General features: G+C 47.3%; 1 pseudogene; it reads left to right on the top strand.

Annotated features, from left to right (window-relative positions):
* The first annotated feature begins 3,719 nt into the window (after nucleotides 1-3,719).
* Nucleotides 3,720-5,263, top strand: LOC118729625 (annotated as a pseudogene).
* Nucleotides 5,264-5,465: the final 202 nt, after the last annotated feature.

Below are 5,465 nucleotides of genomic sequence, written 5' to 3'. Positions count from 1 at the left end.
TGTCGTTTTAATTTGCATTTCTCAGATGATTAGTAACTTTGAGCATGTTTTCAGATGTCTCTTGGCCCTCCTTATGTCCTCTTTTAAAATGCATCTATTTAGATCCTTTGCCCATTTTTTTTTTATTGGATTGTTTATCTTCCTTTTGTTAATTTGTATGAGTTCTCTGTAAATTTTGGAGATTAAAACCTTATCAGAGATAACATTGGCAAATATGTTCTCCCAAGCATTAGGTTTTCTTGTTGTTTTGTTGATTATTTTTCTTTTGCTGTGAAGAAGCTTTTTACTTCGATGAAGTCCCATTTGTTTATTTCCTCCTTAGTTTCCATTGCCCTAGGAGCTGTACTGGTAATGATTTTGCTATGACATAAGTCTGCTATTTTGCTACCTATGGCTTCTTCTAAGATTTTTATGGTTTCCAATCTTACATTTAAGTCCTTTAACCATTTTGAGTTTATTTTTGTGTGTGGTGTAACATGGTGGCCTAGTTCAGTGGTCTGCAAACTGTAGCTCGTGAGCCACATGCGGCTCAGGAGCTGCCGTTTGCCACTCTGTTGACTAATGAGTTTACCTACCACTGGGATAGGGGCTTAACCATAAGGAACAACAACAGCCTGTAATTATTGGAATTGAGAGTCTAGGTCAGTGGTTGGCAAACTCTTTAGTCAACAGAACAGCAAACCGTGGTGTGTGAGCTGCATGCGGCCAGCAGTTGGGAGCCAGCGATCCTGGATTGTGAGAAGTAGGATTACTTCTCGAGATCTCAGATTGGAGAGAGTGCAGGCTGGACTGAGGCACATTTCTCCCCTGTCCCCCATGCTCACGAATTTCGTGCCCTGGGCCTCTAGCATAGCTGTAAAAAAGAAAGATCTCTTAGCCTTTGAGACAGCATGGAGGTACCTGGAGATGATTATACTAAACAAAATAAGCCAGTCAGAGAAAGACAGGTATCAGACAGGTATCAGTCAGGAAAGACAGGTATTCCACTTATATGTGGAATCTAATAAACAAAGTAAATTGACAAATAAATCCAGAGACATAGAAGCATAGGACAGACTGAGGAATTCAGAGGGAAGGAGGAGAGAGGGAACAGGAAGAGACCTTATATGCATATATGCATAATCCATGGGCACAGACAATAGTGTAATGAAGGCTTGAGGAATACCAGGGGACAGGTGGAGGAGGTCATTGGAAGAAAAAAAGGGGACATCTGTAATAATTTTAATAATAAACAGAAATTAAAAAATAAAAAGAAAGTTGTTTTTATCTGTGTTGGAGAAAAGTACAGAATAAAAAAGACATGATTAATACAACATTCCTATTCTCTAATGTTGTTTAGACTTCATGTGAGATCACACCATATTTATGTATTTGACTTATTTTACTCACCATAAACTCTCAAGGTGTATCCAGGTTGTTGCAAATGGCAATCTTTTCTTCTTTTACGTGGCAGAATAATGTTACATTGCATGCATACCATGTCATCCTTACCCATTCATCTATTAACAGACATTGAGGTTGTTTCCATAGCTTGGCTATTGTGATTTATTCTATATTTTTGATGCTTTGACTGTGTGTGTGTAATTTTTGTAAGTCTGAATGATTTTGTAATTTAAATTTTTTAAATTAAAAAAAATTAATTTAGAAATAAAACAATTTCATCCTGTCATTCCAGCTTTACTGGTTCTTCCCTTTCATCTCCCGGATGTCTGCAAGGCCACAGACCATGCTGTTAAAGTTGAGTCCACCAACCAGCAGCACCAGCAGCACCTCGGAGCTTGTGAGAAACACAGATTCTCAGGGCTCCCCCTTCCCCAGACCTGCTAGATCAGAATTCCTTGGTGGGACAGATCCATTTGTTTTAATAAGCTTTCCTGCAGATTCTCAAACACATCTAAGCTTGAGGACCCACTGTCCTGAGAGAACTGCCTCACACCTCAGTCTCACTGTCCATTCTGTCTGATGGCCAGGAAAAGTTAAGAAGGTAAGAATTTTGAAGACTCAGATCAGTGTCTCCACTTGCTGCACATTAAGATCTCCTGTGAGTTTTTAAAAATCACCAATGTTTGGTCTCCATCTGCAGAGATGCAGATTTAATTGGTCTGGGTGCAGCCAGGACATGGAAATTTTTTTTTTTTTAATTCCCCTGGTAATTCTAATTTGCAACCATAGTTGATAACTGAGCAAGAGAACAAAGGACTTGGCTAAAAGAAAGTGAAAGAAATTGGTGGTCTTGGTCACCCCCTGCTGGCAGGAGGCTAAACAGCTCATCTCCCAGTGACTTGGGAGAGGTAACAGGAGGTGCTGCTGGCTTCCAGGGACTTCATGGCTCACATCTGAAGTCTAGTTGATGTCAGCACAAGAAATGCCCTTCCGAGCAAAATGCCTGATTAAGTCCCTAATTCTGTTTCAAAGACCACGCTATCTGTAATCTATGCAACAGACCCTCAAAGAGCACTTACTATGTGCCACCCACTGACCTAAATGCTTCACAAACAACCTGTCCCTCCTATTAGCTGCCCTTTGAAGTCTGCACTATTATTACTTCCATGTCACTAACTGAAAACTGAAACACAGAGAGGCTAGTAATTTGTATCAGCCATTACGTGGAGGAGCTGGGGTTTAAACCACAGCAGCTGGCTCCAGATCTGATTTTAAACACATCTTTGTCTTGCTGCCTCCGTGTGTGATCTCTCTGCCATGTTATCTGCAGGATTCCAGGATCTAGAATCTACTGTGCCAGACACAATATCCTCATTTTACCCAAGAGAAAACGAGGCTCAGGAAGTCTCGTCCACTGTTTGGACGGATTGTAGACCTCACAATTCCCCATACCCAGTCAGTCACTGTAATATTTCCGAGCTCTTCATTCATATCCGGCTCTTGCCTCCATTCCCACCGTGACTTTGGACAAGTTATTTCACCTCTCTAAGCCTCTATTTCCCCATCAGAATACCCATTTCTAACTCATACAGTTGCAGCAGTGAGACTTCCCCATTCCAAGCTGTTATCTAACATCCTCGTATTTGCCACAATGATTATTTAAAGGGAAAATGTTTATTAATGTCTATAACCAAATTCTCCAGAATACTTTTTCATGAGGTCAAAGGTTCATATGCATACGTGTTGATGAGGTGGAGTGCTGGGGGCACCCCTTCTGCACACAGCTGGATCACATCGGTACCAAAGATTGGGCCATGAGAACAGCCTATCCAATGCCAGCTGAACTAAATGTGGCTGTCTAATATGCTGATGCTTAAAACTCCATTACAACCTCCCAATTATTAGGATGGCTAGAGGATAAATCAGAAAGGCTTCCAGGAGAAGGAAGTGTCCCACTGAGATCTGAAGAGGCAAATTGCTACTCTGCAGGAGTGGGTCAGTGAGAGTGTTCCAGGCAACTAGCAGAGCAGAAGAGTCAAAGAACCTAGTGCGGGGGTGTCTGACTCTCCTGGCTCCCTATCCCTCAGGCTGGCTTCTGTGTCCTCCTGGGAGCCAGAGAACCACTCTAACCGACCACCATCTGATTCATATTCCAAGGAGGCCTGTGGCCAGCTCTCAATCCCACACTATAAATAACTTCAAGGCAAGGCAGCAAGAGAAGGATTCCTGGGTCTTACTGGTCTGCAGTGGGGAACCTGGTCAGAGATCCCTGCTCTAGAGCCTTTTTTCTCCTGCTTTTTCAAATTGGGCTCTTTGGGGGTGAATACCCTGGGAGCTTTCTGAGGCAGAGAGAGGCGTCACCCCACCCCACCACTGCCATGTGAAGTCTTCTGAAGGGGACAGCAGGCAGGTTGATGCCACACACAAGCCACTTCTCCTCTCTGCCTGTGCCTGGCCCAGCCTCAACTATTTCTCCCCATGCCTACACACCCCAAAGGGAAGGGGGCAGCTTGCCCAGCAGCTCACCCAGCCATCTGCAGCCATCGATGCAAATTGCATCCCCCCAGAGCCCCAGGGCTCCCCAAGGGCCCCATGGCCCAGCCTGACCTCCAGCCCATGCCTGGTGGCTGAGGCCTCACAGCAGGACACCTTCAGCATGGTGGGTGACAGGCTGCCACCAATGACTGGCACAGTGGTCATTGACAGGGGCACATGCACCTATATGGCAGATTTCATAGGGCAAGCCTGGCCCACCTATGCCACTGCCACCATTAGGCTGCCAGCCTAAGAAGCCAGCCACCTCAGGGCAGCCAGTGCTGGAGAAGTTCATAGGCAAAGCCGCCCATGCTCTCCTGGAGCTGACTCTGGTGCAGGCGGTAAGAAAAGACATTGTGGTGAAATGAAATGAGGCCAAGCTCATCTGGTGCCACCTTCTGGGCCATAACCTCCACGTGGCTACCTTGGACCACCTGCTGCTGTCCTCTCACTGCCCTTCAGCACCCACTGAGAGAGGCGGCCTTCGAGTTGCTACGCTCACCCACCATACACATGGCTGCCGGTGGGTGCTGTCCGTCTGTGCACATGGCAGGTCAGCAGGCTGTTGGTCAGCACGGGCCACAGGATCACCTGCACAGTGCCTGTCTTCCAGGGCTACCACCTGCCAAATGCCACCAAGAGTCTGGGCCTCAAGGGCATCCACCTAAACACCTTCCTTGTGAGATGCTGCTGGGCTCCGGCTTGCTGGGGCAGCAGGACCTGGACATTGTGGAGAACATCAAGCGCCACTACTGCTGTGTAGCCCCTGACTTCCAGAAGAGCAGGCCCGGACCCCGCTGGAATGCAGGCAGACCCCGACGCTGCCTGAGGAACAGTCGGTCACTTTGGGCAAGGAGCTCTTACAGTGCCCAGAGCCTCCCAGAGATCCCAAGGTTGTTGCCCACAGGCGTTTCCACCATGGCCAAACAGTCTTCTCGAGGTGCTCCCCTTCACCCCCCCGCCCCCGAGATGCAGGCGATGTGGCCCGGAACATGCTGCTCTGAGGAGGCTCCTCGCTCTTCATGGCGTTCCAGGGCCACTGCTGTGCAGTCTGCCCTCAGAGGAGCACGTGGTGGTGATGGCCCAGCACTCCTAGAACTTCAGTGTGGATCGTTGCCCAACTTCCAGTTCTGCTGGGTCTGGTGGGAACAATATGAGAGGGGTGAAGATGGGTGACAGTAAAACTTCTGCTACCCGGCTGGCTCTGTCCTGCCTTCTCCCAGAGCATGATCTAGTCCACTCCTGAACCCACACAAAGACCCCCTAACCCTGTCAAACCTATCTCCCCTGGTCTGTCCCCCCACCCTCCTAGGCAATCTCAGCTTGGGACTTCACCCTCAAGACATGCCCAGCTTTGGCACCCCTAATATTACTCACATGATCTGTTGCTTTTGATATAGTTTCCCCAAGATTCTCCTAGGCTCTAAGGCCCCTTGCTATGTTCCTCAAGGATCCCCAACCTATCCCCATAATCTATTGCTCTCCAAGGAACCTGCACAGAATGCCCCAACCCCACTCCCAGAATCTTTCCACAAGCATTCCAGTCC

This window comes from Pipistrellus kuhlii, unplaced genomic scaffold (assembly GCF_014108245.1).
Source record: "Pipistrellus kuhlii isolate mPipKuh1 unplaced genomic scaffold, mPipKuh1.p scaffold_m20_p_3, whole genome shotgun sequence".
In the NCBI taxonomy this organism is placed as follows: Eukaryota; Metazoa; Chordata; class Mammalia; order Chiroptera; family Vespertilionidae; genus Pipistrellus; species Pipistrellus kuhlii.
This window is presented reverse-complemented; position numbering and strand designations above follow the sequence as displayed.